Source organism: Chiloscyllium punctatum, chromosome 31 (assembly GCF_047496795.1).
Source record: "Chiloscyllium punctatum isolate Juve2018m chromosome 31, sChiPun1.3, whole genome shotgun sequence".
NCBI lineage: Eukaryota > Metazoa > Chordata > Chondrichthyes > Orectolobiformes > Hemiscylliidae > Chiloscyllium > Chiloscyllium punctatum.
The window spans coordinates 38,322,720-38,347,652 of record NC_092769.1 but is presented as its reverse complement, the minus strand read 5'-3'; positions in this window follow the sequence as shown (position 1 = coordinate 38,347,652).

Genomic DNA, 24,933 nt, shown 5'->3' with positions numbered 1-24,933 from the left:
TCCCACAAATTTGACTGTCGTGATGGGACGGAGGGGGTGGTTAATGGTCAGATTGTAATTATTGTCCTCTTAAGGGACTGGACAAAGTTGAGTAATTTTCCACATTGCCAGGGAGATGTCAGAGTTGGAGCTGGAATGAAACAGCTTCCCCAGGGACACGGTTTGTTGTGCAGCACAAGTCTTCAGTCCTATTGCAGGAATGGGGTCAGGGCTCATTGCCTTTGTCGTATCTACTGTGTTCAGCTGTTTCTTCATGTCAGGTGCAGCGAATCGAATTGATTGGAGACTGTGATTCTGTGGACATCATCCAAGGAACACTTCTGGCTGAGGACTTTGCAGACATTGCAGACTGTATTTTACACTGATGTGCAGCAAGGTTCCATTCTTTCGGGGAATGGCAAAGCAATAACCTCGTGGTATTGAGTTGTTATTCTCGCGACCCAGGCAATGCTCATGTGACCTGAGCTCGAATCCTGCCACAGCAGATGGTGGAATTCCAATCCAATAAATATTTGGAATTAAGAGTCGAATGATGATCAAGAATCAATTGCTGATTGTGAGGGAAACCCATCTGGTTCACTGATGCCCTTTAGGGAAGGAAGCTGCCATTCATTCCTGCTCTGGCCTACATGTGACTCCAGACCCACTTCAATGTGTTTGACTCCTAACTGCCTTCTAGGCAATAAATGATGACCTATCCAGCAACACCCTAATTCCATTGAACTTTCTAAAAAAATAATATTTATGGAGTCCTCTTCTTTCGTCAGTTGTTTCATAGTTCAACTCCATTTCTGACTGGCTGTGGCAGGAGTGCAGAGCTTCGATCTGATCTGTTTGCTTTGTTATCTATCAGATGTTCGTCCTGCTGTTTGCAATGTAAGTGAATCGTCAAGTGTGATAGCTTTAAATGGGTTGTCATCAGTTTTAGGTACACACGGTTCTGACCCTGGTATTTTCACGAACACTCGTGACTGATACATCATTCAGCTTAAAACGAATAATACACTGAGAGAATATACTAGGCGAAACGTTACAGATTGTGACTCAATACCATTCTCCTTCTGAACAACTGTAATCTACACTATTACATAAATTCCGGGGGTTTTGAGGTGCAATTTCTGCAATGCAATTCTGCTGTCTGTCTCTCAATTCATACCGAGACCCATTGACCCACACCCGGTGACCTACTCTGGTTTCTGATGTGGCAACACTTCCATTTTCATATTCTCATACCTGTGAGTGCCTGTCCGTGATGTCACACCTCTTACCTGTCACGTTTCTCAAAACCTCTAAACATATTCCATGGGGTGGCACCGTGGCTCAGTCGTTAGCGGTACTGCCTCACAGCGCTAGGGACCCGGGTCCGATTCCATCGTCCCGCAACTATCTGTGTGGAGTATGCACATTCTCCTGATGTCTGTTTGGGTTTCTTCCAGATGCTCTGGTTCCCTCCCACAATCCAAAAATATGCAGGTTAGGTGAATTGGCCTTGCTTAATTGCCTATCGTGTTCAGGGATGTAGGTTATGTGCATTAGTAAGGGGTAAATATAGGACAGGGGAATGGATCTGCTTTGTTTACTCTTCGGAGGATCGGTGTGGATTTGTTGGGCAGAAGGGCCTGCTTCCACACTGTTGCGATTCAAATTCTAATATTCATCTGACTCTTTTTTCTTCCAGTCGTGCCACTTTCAGTGTTTAAATTGAATGTGTTTCCATCTGTTTTTCTCCATGGTCTTCATTCAGAACTCTGTAGTGTCAATGAAGTCAATTTTATGTAGTTTCAGAACCAATGAATTTGTGCATCTTTCATTGTTGCTCACTTCCCGGTGTATGGCGGTCCATGTTTGAGCAACTTTGACACAAGTCTTTGAAACTTGATCAAAAACAGAAATTGCTGGAGAAACTCAGCAAGTCTGGCAGCATCTGTGGAGACAGAAAAAACAGAGATAGCTTTGTTCAGAACTAAAAAGGACCTTCTAATTCGTTGGCAAACGTGGACGAGGAATGATTGGAAACAGAGCATGTGGAGGAGCAATGCCACAGAGGAATGGGCTTTTAATTGTGGTTTAAGAGAAACAGATGAAAAATGGATGTAAAATAAGTGTGAATTGGAGAAACGGGTTGTCTCTATTTGTTCTGAAGTGGGATGTGGAAATAGACCCAGAGGAAGATAAGTGCGTATACCTGGGCCGACATTCAAGCAGTTATCCCAAAACGCTCAGTAATTATTGTTTCTGTTCAAAAAGAATGACTCGATAAGAAAATGGTCCACCCATGGTTAACAAAAACTGTCATGGATAATATTTAATCACAATTTAATGAGTGTTAGTGTAGGGCCGGGTATAGGAGGTTTATTTCATGGATCAGAAGCAGATTCTGGGCACGAATGTCAGCTGTGCTTCCTGAGTTACCCCACAGAAAACCCGACTATTGCTGCTCCATCCTCTTCCCAGCTTGTATCCCCTTCCTGATTCCAGGTTCTCCCTCTCCAATTACAGAACACATTCTCTTATGTAATGTTCCCTACCCACTTCACTTGAAGTTTGTTTATCCAGTCTACATTCACTGCACTAGCATCAAGCTATGTTTTGTGCTGCCACTTTGCCTCTGGTCTCGCTGTCTCAGTGTGGTTCTGCCTCTCCATTCATGCTGTTTTACACCTCCAACTCACATCTCATTCAGGAAAGTTTCCTTCTTTGAGTAAACCTTATTGAAAACACCTCTCCCCATTTGTACTGAATTCGCACTTTGATCCAAATTTCAAAATGTTTACTCAGCCTTCATCTCACTCTGCTCAAGTCAAGTGCATGCTGACTGTGTGGTATAAGTATTCCTTTTCTTACATAGATCTGGCCAGAGATACGTTTTTACCGTAGAGATCATCATCCACTTTAGGCATAGGAATTCAGGTGTTTCACATCTTATTGGCACTAGTAAGCGTTTCATGCTGCCTTAGTATTGTAACATGGAGAAAAACAAATCATGGTATGAAGTTTGCGCTGAGTATTATTTACCTGTCATTTTGAATATTGTTTCAAGTTTGCAGTGCTTATCTTTAAATGATTGTTCTTGAAGTTTGTACCAGATGGAGTATAAGACGTTGAGGGGTGACATTATAGAAGTTAATAAAATCATGGGAGGCATGGATAGGGTGAGCAGCCAAGATCTTTTCCACAAGATAGTGGAGTTCAAACACAGATGCATAGCTTTATGGTGAAAGGGGGAAGATATAAAAGGGACAGAGGAGCATATTTTTCATGCAGAGGGTGGTATGTGTCTGGAATGAGATGACAGGGAAGTGTGGTAGATGCAAGTACAGTTCCAACATCTGAAAGACATTTGGACAAGCGTATGAATGGAAAATGTTTAGAGGCATATGGGCCAAATGTAAGCAGATGGGGCTAGTTTAGTTTGGAGAACCTGGTCAGCATGGACACGTTGGACCAAAGGGTCTGTTTGTGCACGATATGACTGTATGAATCTAGAAAGCGTGCAAAAAGGAAGAAAAGATACAATATAAGTAAAATGGCAACAAATATAAAAACAAGCAGCACGAGCTTTTCCGTGCATATGAAAAGAGTTCAAGATGAGTGTGTGACCTTTGCGAGAAAGAAAGTCAGGAAAGTATATTTAGGACATTTTACGGGTGTGACTAGGGCTCTGGCGACTGGGAAAAACAGATAGATAATTGACATCAGCATTTTACGTTATTCCCTACAGGCACTGTAAGCATTTCAATGATAAAAACAAAATGGTAATAAGACTAATGATAGACAGGTCAGCTGTAATTCATAGCTGGTTTTGAAGGAAATTGTTACAGAGTGACTGGTGGCACTGTGTGAAATATTTCATAAATCGCTGGATTACAGGAGAGTTCCAGCGAAACTGGAGACCCTCCAATGTGCCGCCTGTCTTCTAGAAACGAGCGAGAGTGAAAGCAGGAACCATTTCGCCTAAGTGTTGTTGCTAGGAATCTGCAAGAGTCTGTTATTAAGGAAGGGACTGCAGGGCTATTAGAAAAACATCACGCAGAGTCAGCATGCTTTTGTGAAAGGGTAACTATATTTTGTCTGTAAAATCATGCAAAGTTTTTTTTTCTCTGGAGATCACTGAGAATGTGACAATCGGACTTGATAAAGAGATCTGGTAGACACGAAGCTTTCTGAATATTTTCCACCAGGTACCTCAAAATAAAGGTTCTTTCACAATACAGAAGCTCACAGTATGATGGATAGTGAATTAGTATGGGATGAGTTGGTTAGCACATAGAAATTGGACCGTCAGGATTCATTGAACTTTATGATAGAGACGAATCTACTGGAATACTAGAAATATCAGTTCTACAGTTTCAGCTTTTTACAATTTATCCTGATAGCGTGACGGCAGGAACTGAGTGCAATATGCATCCGAGCTTGTGCATGACACTGAGAACGAAAAGGCAGGCTGTTATTTAATGAAGGGAACTCTCAAAAGAAGGAGCAGTACAAATGGATTGGAGAGATCCTGTGTATGAAACATAACATCAGCATGCTGACGCAGCAAGTAAATAGGTTTGTTCATTAGACAGGTTCGAGGGATGAAACAGTTGATTTATTGAGTACATCTAAAATGGTGAGGTGATTATTCATTGACAATAGACAATAGACAATAGGTGCAGGAATAAACCATTCTGGCCTTCGAGCCTGCACCACCATCAATATGATTATGGCTGTTCCTGATCAGTATCCTGTTCCTGCCTTATCTCCATAACGCTTGATTCCACTATCCTTGAGAGCACTATCCAACTCTTTCTTAAATGAATCCAGAGACTGGGCCTCCACTGCCGTCTGGGGCAGACAATTCGACACAGCCACCACTCTCTGGGTGAAGAAGTTTCTCCTCATCTCTGTCTTAAATGGTCTACCCCGTATTTTTAAGCTGTGTCCTCTGGTTTGGCACTCACCCATCAACAGAAGCATGTTTCCTGCCTCCAGAGTGTCCAATCCTTTCAAAATCTTATACGTCTCAATCAGACCCCCTCTCAGTCTTCTAAACTCAAGGGTATACAAGCCCAGTCGCTCCAGTCTTTCAGCGTAAGGTAGTCCCGCCATTCCAGGAATTGATCTAGTGAACCTATGCTGCACTCCCTCAATAGCCAGAATGACTTTCCTCAAATTTGGAGACCAGACCTGAACACAGTACTCCAGGTGTGGTGTCACCAGGGCCCTGAACAGCTGCAGAACCTCTTTGCTTCTGTATTCAATCCCTTTTGTTATGAAGGCCAGCATACTATTAGACTTCTCCACTACCTGCTGTACCTGCATGCTTACATTCATTGACTGGTGTACAAGAATATACAGATTTCTTTGTACTGCCGTTTTACCTAAATTAATTCCAGTTGGGGAGTAATCTTACTTCCTGTTCTTGCCACCAAAGTGGATTACCATACATTTATCAACATTAAACTGCATCTGCCAGGCATTTTACCACTCACCTAAATTGTCCAGGTCAACCTATAATCTCGGAACATCGTTCTCACATTTCACCCTGCCACCCAGTTTAGTATCATCAGCAAATGTGCTAATATTATTACTAGTACCATCTTGTATATCATTAAAATATATTGTAAAATGGTGCGGTCCCAGCACTGATCCCTGCGGTTCCCCACTGGTCACTGCCTGCCATTCTGAAATGGAGCCGTTTATCACTACTCTTTGTTTCCTATCAGACAAACAACTTTCTATCCAAATTAGTACTTTACCCCCAATACCATGCGCCCTAATTTTGCTCACTAATCTGCTATTTGGGACTTTATCAAAAACTTTCTGAAAGTCCAGGTACACTACATCTACTGGACATCCCTCGTCCATCTTCAGAGTTACATCCTCAAAAAATTCCAGAAGATTAGTCAAGCATGATTTCCCCTTCATAAATCCATGCTGCCTCTGACCTATCGTGTTACTACTATCCAGATGTGTCGTAATTTCATCCTTTATAATAGACTCCAGCATCTTTCCTACCACTGAGGTCAGACTAACTAGTCTATAATTTCCTGCTTTCTCTCTTCCATCTTTCTTAAAGTGGTACAACATTAGCCACCCTCCAATCCGCAGGAACTGATCCAGAATCTATCAAAATTGGAAAATAATCACCAACGCATCCACGATTTCTCGAGCCACCTCCTTCAGTACCCTGGGATGTAGACCATCAGGCCGCAGGGACTTATCAACCTTCAGACCTAAAAGTTTCTCCAACATCAATTCCTTGCAAATAAAAAGTCCCTTAAATTCAGGTCCTTAAGCCACTGTTACCTCGGGAGATTGCTTGTATCGTCCCCAGTGAACACAGATCTGAAGTACCAATTTAATTCTTCTGCCATTTCTTTGTTCCCGCCATAATCTATTCCCCTGTTTCTGTCTTCAAGGGCCCAATTTTAGTCTTAACCATTTTGTTACCTTTCACATACGTAAAAAAGCTTTTCCTATCCTCCTTTATATTTTTGGCCAGTTTACCTTCTGACCTCATTTTTCCTCTGCATATTTCGTTCTTAGTAATCCTCTGTTGTTCTTTAAAAGCTTCCCAGACCTCCGTTTTCCCACTTATCTTTGCTATGTTATACATTTTCTCTTTTAAATTTCAATGTTTCTTAACTTCCTTATGCAGCCACGGCCACCCATGACCCCTCCTAGGATCTTTCTTCCTTTTTGGAATGAACTGATCCTGCATCTTCTGCATTATACACAGAAATATCCGCCATTGTACCTCCACTGTCATCCCTTTGGCCAGCTCCTCCCTCATAGCTCCATAGTTCCCTTCATTCAACAGCAATATTGTCATTTCCAATTGTACCCTTTCCCTCTCAAATTGCAGTTTGAAGCTTATTATAACTGTGGTTGAAATGAATGAGGGTGATATTACTGACACGGACAAGATACAGAGGAGGCATGACGTAGACTTGGAAGGCTGAAGGTCCTGTTCCTGTGCTGTGATTTTCATTGTTATTTGTAAATACTGGCGAAAAGCGTCTGTTGATACTTGAAATGAAAATGATACCAAGATCAAAAGTGGCACAACGAATGTGTAGTATGATGATTTATTGTTGAGAACAGAAAAATGACAAGGAGTGAACCAGTAACATTGCATCTGTCTTCAAAGAGGAAGATTCAGAAAATCTCCCAGAAATGCCAAGTCATCACGGGACCTTTGCAACTAAAGACTAAAATCAATCATATACAGTTATGGGGTAGTATTTGGAAACAGAACTGGGATGAGGATTGATAAGTCTGACAGACCAGATATAATTCAATCTGAAATTTCAGAGAAAACAGCAATACACATATTGATTACAATAGGGATCACTGTATTTCTCTGTATTCACTTCGGAAGGCTCGAAATGCATTCAAATGATTAACGAAGGAAAGAAATGGGAGAGTGGAGGACGACAGGACAGTTATTTGTCATCCAAGAAGGGAATCTGTTGCAACCTATTGTAACAAATATCATATTGGACACTGAGAAAGTAATAGCAAATTTCAAGATAGTTGTTCGGTATTTATGAAAGGGAAGTTATAATTTACAATTGTTTTCTTGAAGATATCTCTTGTAGATATAAACAATGGCGAATCAGTGAATGTGGTACAGTCAGATATTCAGGAGGAGGTTTAATTAGCACACACACCAAGTTAGCAGAAAACATTAAAGCAAAGTGTATTGGGAGGAACATATGCAAACGGGGAAGTTAAGCATTAGAGAAACTATTGGAGAACATAGGTGGTGGTAGAAGGCTGTTTGTGTGACTGCAGACCGGTGTACGCTGGTGTGCCACAAGTTTCAGTGTTGTGTCCTTTAAATGCCTTCATTTAAAGGGAATGCGAATAAAGACGATGAAGAATCAACTTGACTCCAAGTGTCAGATTGCTATCTCTTTACGATGCTGTCTGACTCACAGTGATCGCTAGCATGTGTTTGCTTCAGTACAGATTCGGCTTCTCCAGTAATTTTCTCCTAATAGAAGTAAATACATTCTGCACTAGTAACCCAGAGATTTGGGGAGACTGTACCTGGACTGTATCTGTACAATTTTGCTGTCTTGATCTAAGTAAAATATACTGATCACATATACTGAATGGGCATTCTCCTGATTAATCTCTCAGATGGCACAATGGTCTGATGAGGAGAATTGGTCTGGGATCAAGGCGGGAATCTGTGTGAAACTGGAGACGCTGATTGATTGTTAAATGAGAACTTCACGGCTGTTTTACTTGGGAAAATGAGGAGGTAGGTACAAAATTCAAGAAGGTTCACTGGTGAGTTCTTGAAAATATTGATGTAAGATGTGAGCAGGGATTGATGGTTTTGGCTGGTATAAAACTGGGTCAATACTCAACTCCAGCTCAATTACATCTCAGGCTGATATTGGAGACAAGGCTGAGAGCGCTGATGTAAACGTTTAAATCGAATCTGGTCACAGGTGAGGTGCCCGAGACTGGATAATACACTTTATAGGAAGGATTGTAGAGATGGAGCAGGGAACGATAGAACAGTGTATTTCAGATCAGTGTTAGAGAAAATTTTGTGAAATGTATATGGTGGTAGAAGGCTGTTTGTGTGACTGGAGACTGGTGTCCCCTGATATATCACAATGATCGGCGCTGTGTTCCTTATTATTTGTGGTATTTATAAATGATGTAGGTGTGAATGTGGAAGGGAAGTGGCAGCGTGATACGCAAGTTTGTAGTTGACACAAATATTGGCTGGGTGTTTGGCAGTGAGGAGGATTTTTTATGATACCGGAAGATACAGATGGAAAGAGGTTTCATAAACTCCATTTGTTTACTTCGGAGCAGAGAAGGCTGAGGGGGACGTAATTCAGAAGCATAAGATTACGAGGGGCATGGATAGGGTGGATAGACAACAGCTGTTCCTTTTAGTCAAAGGGCCAAGAAAAGGATAGCACACTTTTAAAGGAAAGGATTTGACGTTTAGAGAGGATTCGGGGATTGTTTTTCATCCGGGGGTGATGGGCTCCGAAATGCACCTCCTGAGGTGGGGGGGGGGGGGGGTAGTTATCACGGGTCACCTCACAACCATTAAACAGTATTAGGACGTGCACTTGAAGTGTCAAACCGCTCATGGTTATGGGACTGATGAGGTAAAGTTGGAATAATATAGATCGTGCTGTAATTTCGATGCTCTGCTTCTGTGATTGTATAGCTGTGGAAGGTCACTTATTAAACAAGCGTAAAACGTAAAAGCTTCTCAAAGTACAATATACCAAGGTGAAATGTTGGCAAAGATAATTGTAGCTTCCTTACAGTCCAAAACCAGCGAATGGAGAACAGGAAATTGGCAGGTTATGAAGCAAGTACTTCAGTTCTGCCTTCATGAAAGAAAAAAATTCAAAACTTCCAAGCAATTCTAGGTCTGCAGAGAAAAAAACAGGAAATACAATCAAATCAGTAAATAAACAGTTTTGGAGTAAATATTTGGACTGAAATCTGATAAATCCCCATGACCTGAGAATCTATATCTCGGATTCCTAAAGGAGGTGGCAATGGGGATAATGGATATTTTGCTTGCTGTCTTCAAAATTCCTGATGTTTGAATTGACAGATTTGAGAGCAGCAAATATAACCCCAGTACTTCTAAAGGAGGCAGGGAGAAAGCAGAGAATTACAGTTTGCGTAGCACCAAAGAAGCAGTCAGGATAATGCAAGAGTCTATTAGAAAGAATGCTTTGTCAGGGAACTTTGAGAATTAAATTAGTTTGAAAGTAATGAACATGGATCAAGTCAATGCCAAATTATTAGAGGTGGATCATATTTGAGAAACCGAATGGGAAATAAATTATGGTGAAGCAATAGGTGGAGTGAATTTGGATTTTCAGAAACTATTTGATGAAGTCCCAAGACTAGTGTTGTGAAAATGCTATTCCTTCAACAAGGTCATGCTGTCCTTGTTTTATTTTTGAAAGATGAAAAAACAGTGAATCCGAAATGTCTGGGTTTGACTGCTCTAAAATAAAAGCACGTACAATAAGGAGCAAGCTATGCTAGATCTGGTCCTGTGTAATTAGACAGGAATAATTAATAACCTCATAGTTAGAAATCAACTTGGAAGGAATGCTTACAGTATGGTTGAATTTAAAATACAGATGGAGAGTGTGAAGATAAAATCCAATACCAGGGTCCTGTGCTTAAATAAGGGAGACAACAATAGAATGAGGGCGGACATGGCTAAAGTCGAATGAAAACAACGACTTCATAGTGGCAGTTGACGAGCAATGCAGGATTATCAAAGGAATCTTTCAAAGTTCTTAGCAAAAGTATATTCAGTGAAAAGGAAAGCCTCTAAAATGTGCATCTGATGTCTAAGTAATAAGCGAGTCGACCAAGTTTAAAGAGAAGGCATGCAAAGTGGCCAAGAACAGCGGGAACCTAGAAGATTGGAAAAACATTAATGGTCAACAGAAAGCCATGAAAAAAGCTATAAAGAAAAGTAGGATAGAATACAAGAAAAAAAAGACTAGCACAGAACATGAAAAGAGATTGCAGATGATTCCCTAAATATATAAAATGAAAATGAATGGCTAACGTAAAAGTTGGTCCTTTAGAGGATGAAAAGGAGCACTTAGTTATAGGATATGATGAAATGACTGAGGCATTGAGCAGGTATTTTGTCTCGATCTTCTTGGTGGAAGACACTAATAACATGCCAACGAATGACAAAGAGATGAGGGTAGGTCAGGACATGTGCATAATCATTATTACGGAGGAGGTAGTGTTGGGTAAGCTAATGGATCTGAAGGCAGACAAGTCCCCCAGTGAAACGCATCCCAGGGTACTAAAAAAAAGCGGGAGCAATAACAAGTGCGTTTGTGGTAATTTTCTAAAATTTGATGAACTGTGAGGAAGTCCCTGCAGATTGGAAAACAGCAAATGAGACGCCACTGTTAAATAAGGCTGGTATCTAAAAGATGGGGAATTATAAGCCAGTGAGCTTAATCTGTGTAATGGAGATGATGCATGAGTGTATTATCAAGGGAGAAATAGCAAGGCATTTTGATAGAAATCGGCCCTTTGCGCAGACACAGCATTGGTTCCTGAAGGGCAGGTCATGCTTAACAAGAAGTTTGGAAATTTATGGAGACATTATGAGCAAGGTAGACAACGCGGTCCCTGTGGATGTGATGTATCTAGGTTTCCAAAAGGTCTTCGACAAGGTGCCACACAATAGACTGCTGCAGAAGATAAAGATGGAAGGCGTTATGGGTAAAGTATTAGTATGGATAGAAGATTGGTTGAATAACAGGAGCAAAGGGTGGGTCGAAATGAGTGCTATTCATATCTGGCAATCAGTGACTAGTGGCGTGCTTCAGGGATCAGTGTTGGGGTTGCAATTATTCACAATTTAAATAAATGTTGTGGAGTTAGCAGCATCCGTAGTTTGTCAAAGTTTGCAGATGACACGAAGATGAGTGGCAGGGCAACGTGTACAGAGATCTATGAAACTTTTTAAGAGGAACACAGATACTTTGAGTGAGTAGGCAAATGTCTGGCAGATGAAATACGATGTCAGTAAATGTGAATTCATCCATTTTGTTAGGACTACCAGTAAAAAGGATTATTACTTGAATGGTAACACGTTGCAGCATGCTGCTCTGCAGAGGGACCTAGGTGTCCATGTGCATGAATCACACAAGGTTGGTCTGCAGGTACAGCAAGTACTCAGGAAGGCAAATGGTATGTTGCCTTTCGTTGCTGAAGAGATTCAATTTAAAATCAGGCAGTTATTTTCCCGCTGTACAGGGTGCTGGTGAGGCCACACCTGGAGTATTGTATGAAGGTTAAGCTGCCTTACTTGAGAAAAATGAACTGGCATTGGATGTGTTGCAGAAGAGTTTAACTGGGTTGAATCCGGAGTTGAGAGATAATTTCTTGGTTTTTCAGATATTTATGCTATTCTATCTGCTATCCTCTTCTGTTCGTGTTTCTTTCAGCTGCATCACTCCTGGAATATCCACCTTACACCTGCTTAAATCAATGAGCAAAGGTTGGGTCTGCGCTACTTCCTTGACAACGGAACGAGGACATGCCGCAACCCAAAGGACTAGCCACACTACCATATACCAGGAACATTTCCGAACTGACAGCCACACTACTGCGACCACTCGGACTCATAACAGCACACAAACCAACAGCCACTCTCAGACAACTCACCAGAACGAAGGCCCCAATACCCAACATGAGCAAAACCAATGTAGTGTACAAAATCCCATGCAAGGACTGCACAAAACACTACATAGGACAAACAGGAAGGCTGCTAACGATCCGTATCCATGAACACCAACTAGCCACGAAACGACACGACAAGCTATCATTAGTAGCCACACACACAGATGACAAGCAACATGAATTCGACTGGGACAACACTACCATTATAGGGCAAGCCAAACAGAGAACAGCCATGGAATTCCTAGAGGCATGGCACTCATCCACAGACTCTATCAACAAACACATCGACCTGGACCCAATAGACCGGCCACTACAGCAGACAGCTGGAACTGTCAACCGGAAGCGGCAGAGACAGGCCACTATAAATGGGGGAGGAAACAGCACAGAAGCGCTTCACAGGAGGCTCCCAAGCACTGAGGATGTCACCTAGACAGGGGACAAAACGTTTGCAAGACAAATTCCCAGTTCGGCGAACAGAACCACAACAACGAGCACCCCAGCTTCAAATCTTCTCCCATTACTTGAAATGATTTGAGGTGGTCTGTCCTGGTCCATAACAGTGTGCAACAGATAGATTTAATATCCTGGCATGGTTTGAGAATGGGAGAGTTTAAAGGACAATGTGAATCAGTATAAACAGTTCTATATATTTTGGAGTGGAAAGCAATGACTAGTATGATAATCCAGGAATTGATGTTTGGACCCCAGCTATTCAGAAAGCATGTCAAACATTTGTTCAAGGGCATTGTATGTAATCTTCCTAAAACTACTGTTAGCCCCAAATTGAGATTGTGAGTGGGTGATCAGGATGTGAAGAAGTTCAAAGGTGAAGACAATTGGAGGGAATGGGCAAATACGTGGCAGGTGAAGAACAATGTGGATAGACGTGGCATTGAGTATATCGGTTGGAAAAATAGAATAACGGTTAGCATTTCAATAGGAATTGATGTAAACCTGTTGCTCTGTGAAGAGACTTGTGTGTATACTTTTGTTGACTTCTTCGCCAAACTGATGAACCGAAGTTCCTACTTCAATTTTTTATCCAAATAGTTACTCACTTCAAAGGATATAGAGTATGCAGTGTTTGGGAAAAGTCAATTGAAGAGATGTTTGGCCAAAAAACAGAGTGGAGAAGGTTCAACGGGTTGGATGTCCTCCCCCTTTCCCGATGTTTCTGTGCAGTCTGTGGGAAAGCTCTATAAATGTTGTTACAAACTCTCGTATGTTAGGAAGGAGGTCTCTGAAGGGTCGACAGGACTGTGATTCACGTATCCTTTTCCGAAACAGAGGCTGTTGCCCGGTGTTCTGTCCGGGTTCATCTTTTAAGACCTCGGAACAGTTTGATACAACGGCCTTGCAGTTTCGGAGACCAGATATACATGGCTGTGTATCTGGAGTCACATTTAGGCAAGACAAGGAAAGCGCGGGAGATTCACTTCCTGAAATTACAATGGGGAAGAAAATTTATGTTGACAATTAACATGGCCTTCCATATCAGTATTACTGGCACCAGATTTTACATCTCTATATTTTATTAATTGTTTCGAACTTCCACCAGCTGCCAAAGCATTAACCTGGTCTAGATTAGTAATCCAGTGACATTTTCACAACAGCACCATCTCCACATGGGCGAGAGAGAGGGGCAAGAAAGAGGGGAGCGAGATAGGGGGCGCGAGAGAGAGGGGCAAGAGAGAAAGGAGCAAGAGAAGGGGCAAGAGAGAGGGGGCAATAGAGATTGGGGCGAGAGAGAGAGAGGGGTCGCGAGAGAGGGGGAGGTATGTGGGTGCAAGAGAGAGTGTGTCGAAGGGGGTGGGCGAGAGAGTGGAGGGTGAGAGAGTATGGTGAGGGAGTTGGGCAAGAGAGGGCCAAAGAGGGTTGGGCGACTGAGACGGGTGGGAGAGAGGAGTGGGCGAGAGAGAGGGGAGGGCGAGAGAGAGGGTTCGAAAGAGAGAGGGTGCGAGAGAGGTGGGGCGAGAGAGACTGGGACGAGAGAGAGGAGGCGAGGGGGGTGAGAGAGATGGAGCGAGAGAGAGTGAGGGTCGGGAGAGTGGGGTTCGAGAGAGAGGGCCAAGAGAGAGAGGGTGCAAGAGAGAGGGGCGAGAGAGAGAGGAGTGCGAGAGAGGAGGGGCGAGAGTGTGGAGGGGCGAGAGCGTGAGCGGGGCGAGAGAGACGGGGTGAGACAGACCAGGACGAGAGAGAGAGGGTTAAGCGAGTAGGGTGCAAGAGAGAGGGGGGTCGAGATAGGGGGCAAGAGAGAGAGGGGCGAGCGAGGTGTTGAGAGAGAGATGTGGGTGAGAGAGGGGGCGAGTGAGATGGGGACGAGAGAAAAAGGGGGTTGAGAGAAGGGGGCAAGTGAGACAGGTGGGCAAGAGAGAGAGGAGGGCGAGAGAGTGGAGGGGCGAGAGAGTGGGCGGGGCGAGAGAGACGGGGTGAGATAGAAGGGCATGAGAGAGAGAGGATCAAGAGAGAGGGGTGCGAGAGAGAGAGAGATGGGGTTGAGATAGAGGGGGCGAGAGAGAGAGGGATGAGAGAGCAGTCGAGAGAGGGGTCGAGAGAGAGATGTGGGGGGGTGAGTGAGATGGGGCGAGAGAGAAAGGGGGTCGAGAGAGGGGTGGGGAAATGAGAGAGGTGGGCAAGAGAGAGAGGGGCGAGAGAGTGGGCCAAGAGACAGAGCGAGCGGGAGAGAGGAGGGCGAGCGATCTGGGGTAAGAGAGTGGAGGGGGAGAGAGAGACAGGGATGAGACAGAGTGGGCGAGAGAGACAGGGATGAGACAGAGGAGGCGAGAGAGAGGGGGCGAGTGAGACAGGGCGAGAGAAGGGGTGGGCGCGAGAGGGGGAGGGCGAGAGAGAGGGGAGGCCGAGAGAGAGAAGACGGCGAGAGAGAGGGGTGGATGAGAAGGCGGGCGAGATAGAGGGGGTGAAAAGGAGAGGTGTGCTAGAGAGAAGGGTGGGCGAGAGAAAGGTGGTTGAGAGAGAGAGGGATGGGAGATCAGGGCAAGAGCAGGGTGAGAGTGGAGCGGGAGAGAGAGGGAGGTAAGCGGAGGAGAGAGAATGGGGCGTGCGAGAGTGAGGGGGGCGAGAGAAAGATGGGGCGAGAGTGAGAGGGTGCTATAGAGAGCGGGGCCACAGAGAAGGGACGCGACAGTGGGGCGAGAGCGGGGCAAGAGCAGGGCAGGAGTAGGGCGGGAGAGATAGGAAAGTATGTGGGGGTGAAGGAGAGTGGGGCAGGCGGGGTTGGGAGAAAGGGGGTGGGCAAGAGAGTGATTAGCAAGAGAGATGGGGGCGAGAGAGAGAAGGGTGAGAATGGGGTGTGCGCGAGAGAGAGAGATGGGGGCGAGAGAGAGGGGCGAGAGTGGGGTGGGCAAGAGAGAGAGGGAGTGAGAGATTGAGGGGGCCAGAGAGAACGTGTTAAAAGTGTGGGGTGCTGGGGGGGCTACAAAGAGGGGATGCAAGAGCTGTGCGAGAGTGGGGCATGAGAGAGAGGGAGGTATGTGTGGGTGAGAAAGAGTGGGGCATCTGGAGTTTTGAGAGAGGGGCAAGGGAAGAGATGGGCGAGAGAGTGGGGCGAGTGAGTGTGGGAATTAGGGGCAAGAGAGGGGTGGGTGACTGAGATGGGCGAGAGAGGGTGGTGGGCAAGAGAGAGGGGTGGGCGATGAGAGGGGAGCGCGAGAGAGAGGGGGCGAGAGAGAGGGGGCGAAAGAGTGAGAGGGGACAAGAGAGGTGGGTGAGATAGAGATGAGGCAAAGAGAGAGTGGGAATCGAGTATTGGGGCAACAGAGAGACGGGCGAGAGAGAGGGGGCAAGAGAGAGAGGGGGCGAGAGAGACGTGGCGAGAGAAAGGGGGTGAGAAAGATGGGGAAGAGAGAGAGGCTCGAGAGAGATGGGGTGAGAGAGAGGGGGTGAGAGAGAAGGGGTGAGAGCGAGGGTGTCGAGAGAGATGGGAGCGAGAGAGAGATGTGGTCAAGAGAGAGAAAGGGCGCGCGAGAGAGAGGTGGGCAAGAGAGAGAGAGGGCAAGAGAGTCGAGCAAGAGAGAGGGGTAGAGAGAGATAGGACGGTGAGAGAGGTGGGACGGGAGAGTGGAGGGGCGAGAGAGAGGGTGGGGTGAGCGAGGGAGGGGGCGAGAGAGACAGGGATGAGGGAGAGGAGGCGAGAGAGATTGGGGCGAGAGAGGGGTTAAGATAGAGATGGGTGTGAAAGAGGTTGGGTTCGAGAGAGAGAGAGGGGGCGAGAGATAGGGGTCGAGAGAGGGGGGCAAGAGAGAGTGGGGGCGAGAGAGAGAGGGGACGAGAGAGAGGGAATGCGAGAGTGTGCGAGAGCAGGGCAAGAGCGAGGCGAGAGAGGTGCGTGAGAGAGGGGCAGGTATTTGGGCGACAGAGAGAGTGAGATGAGCGGGGATGCGCGAGAAAGGTGTGAGCAAGCGAGTAGGGCATGAGAGTGTATTCAGGGGTGGGCGACTGAGACGGCCGAGAGAGATGGGTGGGCAAGAGAGAGGGGTGGGCAAGAGAGAGGGGTGGGCAACTGAGAGTGGTGGCCAAGAGAGGGGTGGGCGAGAGAGGGGTGGGCGAGGGAGAGGGGGTTGTGAGATAGAGGGATTGGAGTGAGGGGGACGAGAAAGAGGGGAGCAAGAGAGAGGGGCTCGAGAGAGGGGGGAGGTATGTGGGTGCGAGGGAGTAGGGGTTGAGTGGGGAGTGGGCGAGAGAGTAGAGTGTGAAAGAGTGTGGTCAGTGAATTGGGCAAGAGGGTGACAGAGAGGGTTGGGTGACTGAGATGGGCGGGAGACAGGGGTGGGCGACAGAGATGGGTGGGCGAGAGGGACGGGAGGGCGAAAGAGCGATGGGTGGGTGAGAGAGAGGGGAAGGCAAGAGACAAGGTTCGAGAGAGGGAGAAGGGTTGCGAGAGAGGTAGGGCGAGAGAGAGGGGGGGCGTGAGAGACTGGGACGAGAGAGAGAGGAGGTAGATTAGAGAGAGGGGAGAGAGAGAGAGAGAGAGATGAGGCGACAGAGCGAGGGTGTCTAGAGAGGGGTGGAGTCGAAAGAGAGGGGGCGAGAGACACGCGGACGAGAGTGAGGAGGCGAGAGAGAGAGGGGGTGAGAAGGGGACGAGGTAGAGAGGGAGCGAGAGATAGTGGGGAGCTAGAGAGAGTGGTCAAGAAAGAAAGGGGCAAGAGAGAGAGGAGACGAGAGAGGGGGTGAGATAGAGAGGAGGCGATAGAGAGTGGGGGTCGAGAGACTGTGGGTCGAGAGAGAAGGGCGAGAGAAAGAGGGTGAGAGAGGGGGCAAGAGAAAGAGAGCGCGAGAGAGGGGGGTAGAGAGAGAAGGGCGGGAGCGGTGGGGTAAGAGAATGGAGGGGTGAGAGAGTGGGTGGGGCGAGAGAGAGGGTGGCAAGAGAGACGGGGATGAGAGTGTGAGGGGTTCGAGGGAGAGGGGGGCGATATAGAGAGGGGATCAAGATAGAGTTGGGCGCGAGAGAGAGGCGGGCAAGAGAGAGAGAGGGTGAGAGAGAAAAGTGGGCAAGAGAGGGGGCGAGAGAGAGAGGGGATCAAGAGAGTGGGGCAAGAGCGAGAGGGTGAGAGAGAAGTCGAGAGAGGGGGCAAGAGAGGGTGGGGGCGTGAGGAAAGGGGCGAGAGAGAGGGGGCGAGAGAGTGGAGGGGCGAGACAGAGCATGGGGCGAGACAGAGCCTGGGGCGAGAGAGAGAGAGAGAGGCGAGAGAGAGGGGGCGAGTGAGACGGGGCGTGTGAGACGGGGCGAGAGAGAGAGGGTCGCGGGGGGGTGAGAGAGAGAGGTGGGCAAGAGAGAGAGTGTCTGAGATAGAGAGGTTGGCAAGAGAGAGAGGGTGCAAGAGAGTGGGGCAAGAGAGAGAGGGGCGAGAGAGAGGGGCCGAGATAGAAGAGAGGAGGTTGAGCAAGGTGGGGCGAGAGTGGAGGGGAGGGGAGAGAGAGGGCGGGCTGAGAGATAGAGTGGGCGAGAGAGACAAGGATGACTCAGACGATGCAAGAGAGAGAGGGGGAGAGGGAGGCGGGGCGAGAGAGAGAGGGAACGAGAGAGGGGACACGAGAGCCGAGCGCGAGCGGGGTGAGAGTGGGGCGCAAGAGAGGGGGAGGTACGTGGTGGAAGAGAGAGTGGGGCAAGTAGGGGTTGGAGAGAGGGGGTGGGCAAGAGATGGGTGGGCGGGAGTGTGGGGCGAGAGAGTGGGGAAGGGCAGGTGAGAGAGAGTTTGGCGACTGAGACGGGCGAGAGATGGGATGGGTGAGGGGGGCAAGAGAAAGCGGGGGCGAGAGAGATCAGGGCGAGGGGGGACGAGAGAGGGGGCGAGAGAGGGGCTCGAGATCGGGTGCGAGAGAGGGAGGCCAAAAGAGGGCGAGGCGAGAGATTGCATGTTGAGAGAGGGCAGGGCTAGAGGGGGCAGGGTGAAAGGGGTGAGAGAGAGGGGGGCGTGAGAGAGTGGGGCGAGAGAGAGCTTGGTGAGAGAGAGCGGGGCGAGAGAAGTGGGCAAAGGAGAGAGGGCGAGAGAGAGCTTGGTGGGGGGGGCGACAGAAGTGGGCGAAAGAGAGAGGGTGAGAGAGAGAGGGGCGGGTGCGAGAGAGAGGGCGAGAGAGAGAGAGAGAGAGAGATGGGTGCAAGACAGAAAGAAGGGTGAGAGAGGGTGTGGGGGCTGAGAGAGAGTGGCTGAGAGAAAGAGAGAGAGGGTGTGAGAGAAAGAGAGGGTGGTGAGAGAGAGGGGTGAGACAGAGAGGGGAGAGAGAGAATGGGATGAGGGAGAATGGGTGAAAGAGAGAGCAGATAAGAGATAGAGGGGGTGAGAGGGAGAGCGAAGTGAGAAAGAGAGAGGGGCTGAGTGAGAGTGCGGGTGAGAGAGAGTGAGGGAGTGAGAGAAATTGGGTTGGGAGAGAGAGAGGCTTAGAGAGAGAGAAGGGCTGTGACAGAGAGTGGGATGAGAAAGAAGGAGACGGGTGAGAGAGGGATAGCGGTGGTGAGAGAGAGTTTGAAGGGGTGAGAGAGGGGAGAGGGGGTGAGAGAGTGAGAAGGGTTGAGAGAGAGAGAGCGGGATGAGAGACGGAGACCGGGGTGAGAATGGGAGGGGGCGAGAGAGAGGGGTGGTAGAGGGAGGGGTGTGGGAGAGTGGAGGAGTGTGAGGAGGTGTGAGAGGGAGGCATGGGTGAGAGATAGAGGGGTGAGAGAGAGGGGTGTGAGAAAGAGGGAGGTGTGAGTGAGAGGGTTAGAGAGAGAAAAAATGAGAGCGAGGGGGTGAAAGACAGAGAGAGGGGGTGGGAGAGAGAGGGGTGAGAGAGAGTGTGAGAGAGAGGGTGAGAGAGGGGGTGAGAGAGAAATGGGGATGTGAGAGAAGGTGTGAGAGATAGAGAGGGATGAGAGACAGAGAGAGGGGGTGGGAGAGAGAGGGTGAGATAGAGAGAGGGTGTGAGAGAGAGAGGGTGAGAGAGAGGGTCAGAGAGAGAGCGCGCGGTCAGAGAGAGAGGGGGAGAGAGAGACGGATGAGAGACAGAGACGGGTGCGTACGAGATGGTGAGAGAGAGAAAGGGTGAGAGAGAGAGTGGCTGCGAGAAAGAGAGGGTGACAGAAAGAGTAGGTTGAGAGGAAGAGAGAGGGTGAGAGAGAGAGGGGTTGAGAAAAAGGGGGGTGAGAGATAGTGGTGAGAGAAAGGGGCATAAGAGACAGGGGTGTGAGAGAGATGGGGTGAGAGCGAGGTAGGGTGAGAGCGAGGGGGGGTCAGAGACAGAAGGTGTGAGAGACAGAGAGAAAAAATGAGAGAGACGGGGTGAGAGACAGAGAGACAGTGGTGGGAGAGAGAGGGTGTGTGAGAGAGAGGGGTTAGAGAGAGAGAGGAGTGAAAGAGAGATGTGTATGAGACAGAGAGGGATGTCAGCGAGAGGGTGTGAGAGAGAAAGGGTGAGAGAGAGGGCTGCGAGAGAGAGAGAGGGGGTGATCGAGAGAGGGACTGCGAGAAAGAGAGAGTGAGGGTGAGAGATAGAGGGGTGAGAGATAGAGGGGATTGAGAGATAGAGGGAGGTGAGAAAGAGAGAGGGGCTGAGTGAGAGCGCGGGTGAGAGAAAGTGAAGGGGGGGTTAGAGAGATTGGGGTGGGAGAGAGAGGAGCTCAGAGAGAGAGAAAGGTGAGAGAGGAAGAAGGCCTGAGAGAGAGAGTGTGGGGGGGGTGAGAAAGAGTGAGAGACGGTGAGAGAAGGGGAGGGGGGTGAGAGAGGGAATGAGGGTGTGAGAGAGGGGAGGGTGGTGGAGAGAGGGAGATACGTTGAGAGAGGGAGAGGGGTTTGGGAGAGGGAGATGGGGTGAGTGATAGGGGTGGTAGAGAGAGGGGTGCGAGAGTGAGGGGCCTGGGAGAGAGAGGGAGTTTGAGGGGGTGTGAGAGATAGGGAGGGGTGGGAGAGAGGGGTGAGAGAGAGAGGGGGGTGAGAGAGAGGGGGATGAGAGAGAGGGTAATGAGAGAGAGGTGAGAGAGAGGGTGGTGTGAGAGAGGGAGGGCTGAGAGACAGAGAGTGTGTGCGAAAGAGAAAATGAGAGAGAGGGGGTTAGAGACAGAGACAGAGTGGGAGAGATAGTGGGAGAGAGAGGGGATGAGAGAGAGAAAGGTGAGAGAGAGAGGGGGTAAGAGAGAGGGGGGTGAGCAAAAGCGAGAGAGTGAGAAAGAGAGGGTGAAAGAGACAGGAAGAGGTGAAATAGAGGGCTGAGAGAGAGAGGGTGGGGGGGTGAGGCAGAGAGGAGGAGGTGAGCGACAGAGGGTCTGAGAGAGAGTAAAAAATGAGAGCGAGGTGGGTGAGAGACAGAGGGAGAGGGTGGGAGAGAAAGTGTGAGATAGAGCGAGAGGGTGTGTGAGAGAGAGGTGTGAGAGAGAGAGGGTGAAAGAGAGGGGTGTGCGTGTAAGAGATAGGGGGTGAGGGAGAGGGGTCAGAGAGAGAGGGGTCAGAGAGTGAGAGGGGTGAGAGAGAATGAGGGGTGAAAGGGAGAGAGATGTGTGAGGGAGGGGTTAGAGAGAGAAAGTGAGCGAGAGAGGGGTGAGAGAGTGAGAGGGGTGAGAGAGGGGGTTGGCAGATAGGGAGAGGGGGTGAGAGAGTGACAGGGGGGTGAGAGGGAAAGGGCGGTGAGAGATAGAGGGGGTGACAGAGAGGGGTGATGAGAGAGAGGTGATAGACAGTCGGTTTGAGAGAGAGAGAAAAAAGTGGGAGAGAGGTTGTGAGAGACAGAGAGAGAGGTGGGAGAGAGAGGGGTGAGAGAGAGGGGTGAGAGACAGAGAGAAAGAGGTGGGAGAGAGAGGGGTGAGAGATAGCGAGGTGTATGTGAGAGAGAGGGGTGTGATATATAGAAAGTGGGCTGTGAGAGAGGTTGATGAGAGAGAGGGGTCAGAGAGTGAGAGTGTGAGAGAGAATGAGGGGTGAGAGGGAGAGACATTTGGGAGAGAGATGGGTTAGAGAGAGAAAGGGGTGAGACAGGGAGAGGGTGAGAGAGAGAGGGGCTGCGAGAGAGAGAGGGATGAGAGACAGAGGGTGTGAGAGAGAGAGAAAATGAGAGAGACGGGGTGAGAGACAGAAAGGGGTGTGAGAGAGTGGTGAGAGATAGAGAGAGGGTGAGAGAGAATGAGAGTGTGAGAAAGAGTAGGTGAGAGAGAGCAGGGCTGCCAGAGAGGGGCTGCGAGAGAGAGTGGTGAGAGAGAGGGGTGTGGGAGAGAGATGGGTGAGAGAGAGGGAGAGGGTTGAGAGAGAGAGGGGTGGGAGATAGAGGGGGTGAGAGATAGAGGGGGTGAGAGAGAGAGAGGTGAGAGAGAGGGAGGGGGTTTGAGAGACACGGGTGAGAGAGAGAGGGGGGTGTGTGTGAGAGAGAGGGGGTGAGGGAGAGAGGGAGGTTGAGAGAGAGAGGGTGGTGAGAGAGAGCTGCTTAGAGAGAGAGAAGGGTGAGTGAGGGAGAGGGGCTGAGAGAGAGTGGGGGTGAGAGAGAGGGAGTTGCAGTGAGAGAACGGGAGAGGGGGTGAGAGGGTGTTTCAGGGTGTGAGAGAGGGAGGGTGGTTGAGAGAGGGAGAGTGTTTGAGAGAGGGAGATAGGCTGAGAGAGGGAGACGGGTTTGAGAGAGGGAGAGGGGGTGAGAGAGGGAGAGCGAGATGACAGTGAGGGGGTGAGAGAGAGAGGGGTGGGAGAGTGAGGTCCCTGGGAGAGAGGGAGATTGTGAGGGGATGTGAGAGAGAGACGGGTGTGAGAGAGTGGTGAGAGATAGAGAGAGGGTGAGGGGGGGGGGTGAGAGAGCGATGGGTCAGAGAGTGAGTGGTGAGAGAGATATTGAGGGTGTGAGAAAGAGTAGGTGAGAGAGAGCAGGACTGCCAGAGAGGGGCTGCGAGAGAGTGAGTGGTGAGAGAGAGAGACGGGTGTGGGAGAGATATGGTTGCGAGAGAGAGAGAGGAGTGAGAGATAGAGGGGGTGAGAGATAGAGGGGGATGAGAGAGAGAGGTCAGAGAGAGGAGGGTGTGAGAGGGGCGGTGAGAGACAGACGGTTTGAGAGAGAGAAAAAATAAGAGAGGGGTGACAGACAGAGAGAGATGGGAGGGAGATGGTGAGAGAGAGGGGGTGAGGCCGAGGGTTAAGAGAGAGATAGAGTGTGTGCGCGAGAGAGTGGGGTGAGAGAGAGTGAGGGATGATAGAGAGGGGTCAAAGAGAGAGAGGGGTCAGAGGCAGAGAGGGATGAAAGAGGGTTTCAGAGAGAGAACAAATGAGTGGGGGTGAGAGACAGAGAGAGAGAGGTGGGGGAGAGAGAGTGAGATAGAGAGAGGAGGAGGTGAGAGAGAGACGGCTGAGAGAGAGGGTGAGAGATTGAGGGTGTATGAGAGAGACAGAAAAAGAGAGAGAGCGGGTGAGAGACTGAGGGTGTATGAGAGAGGGAGTGACAGAAAGAGAATGAAAGGGTGAGAGAAAGAGAGAAGGGTGAGAGTGGGGATGAGAGAAAGAGGGGTCAGAGAGTGAGAGTGGTGTGAGAGAGTGTGGGTGAGAGAGAGCGGGGCTGCCAGAGACAGAGGTGCTGCGAGAGAGAGAGGGTGAGAGAGTAAGAAAATGAGAGAAGCGGGTGAGAGACAGAGAGAGAGGGTGGAAGATAAAGGGTGAGATAGAGAGAGTTTGTGTGAGAGAGGGGTGAGAGAGAGTGTGAGAGAGAGGGGTGAGAGTAAGAGAGAGAAAGACAGTGAGAGAAGGGGGGTGGGAGTGTGGTATGTGGGTGAGAGAGACAGGGGGTGAGAGAGAGGGGTCAGAGAGAGGGATCAGAGAAAGTGAGGGGTCAGAGGCAGAGATGGGTGGGAGAGGGGTGAGATAGTGTGAGGGTGAGAGAGACAGAGGGTGTGAGAGAGAGTGGGTGAGATAAAGAGAGAGAGGGTGAGAGAGAGGGTGAGAAAGAGGGGGATATGTGTGTAAGAGAGAGGGGGTGAGAGAGAGAGGGGTCAGAAAGAGAGGGGTCAGAGAGGGAGAGGTGTGAGAGAGAATGAGGGATGAGAGGGAGAGACAGGTGAGCGAGAGCGGGCTTAGAGAGAGAGAGAGGAGTGGGACAGGGAAAACCTTAAAAAAGGGAACTGCGAGAGACAGAGTGTGAGAGAGAGGGGTGAGAGAGAGAGAGAGGTGAGATAAAGAAAGAGAGGGATAGAAAGAGGGGGTGAGAGAGAGGGGGGAGTTGAGAGAGAGAGGTTTGAAAGAGAGAGGGTGAGAGAGGGGAGTGTGTGACAGAGAGAATGGGGTGAGAGAGTGGTGGTGAGAGACAGAGGGTGTGAGAGAGAGAGAAAATGAGAGAGAGGGGGTGAGAGACAGAGAGAGGGCTGGGAGAGAGATGGTGAGATAGAGAGATAGGGTGCGAGAGAGAGGGGGGTAAGAGAAAGAGAGAGAGGGTGAGAGAGAGAAAGGTGTGTGAGAGAGGGATGAGAGATAAAGAGGGCGTGAGAGAGAGTGGGTGAGAGAGAGCAGGGCTGCCAGAAAAGAGAGGGGCTGCGAGAGAGAGAGGGTGAGAGAGAGATTGGTGAGAGAGAGGGATGAGATGGTGAGAGGGGTGAGAGAGAATGAGGGTGTGAGAGAGGTGGCTGCGAGAAAAAGAGGGTGTGAGAGAGAGCAGGGCTGCCAGAGAGAGAGGGGCAGAGAGAGAGGGGTCAGAGGCAGAGAGGGATGAGAGAGAGGGGTTGAGAGAGAGAAAAAAATGAGAACGGGGTGAGAGACAGAGAGAGAGGGGTGGGAGAGAGAGGGTGAGATAGAGAGAGGGTGAGAGCGAGGGGGGTGAGAGACAGAGGGGGAGAGAGAGGGAGTGAGAGAAAGATAGAGAGGCTGAGAGAGAGAAAGGGGCGTGAGAGAGGGCTGAGAGATAGAGAGGGGTGCGAGAAAGCAGGTCTGCCAGAGAGAGAGGGGCTGCGAGAGAGAGAGAGGGTGAGAGAGAGTGTGGTGAGAGAGAGAGGGATGAGAGTGTAAGAGCGGTGAAGAGAATGAGGGTGTGAGAGAGGTGGCTGCGAGAGAAACAGGGTGTGAGAAAGAGTGGGTGAGAGAGAGCAGGGGTTCCAGAGAGAGAGGGGCTATGAGAGAGAGCGGCAGAGAGTGAGGGGTCAGAGGCAGAGAGGGTTGAGAGAGAGGGGTTGAGAGAGAGAGAGAAAAATGAGAAAGAGGGTGAGAGACAGAGAGAGAGGGGTGGGAGAGAGTGGTGAGAGAGTAGGTGAGAGAGAGAGGGTGTGAGAGACAGACAGTT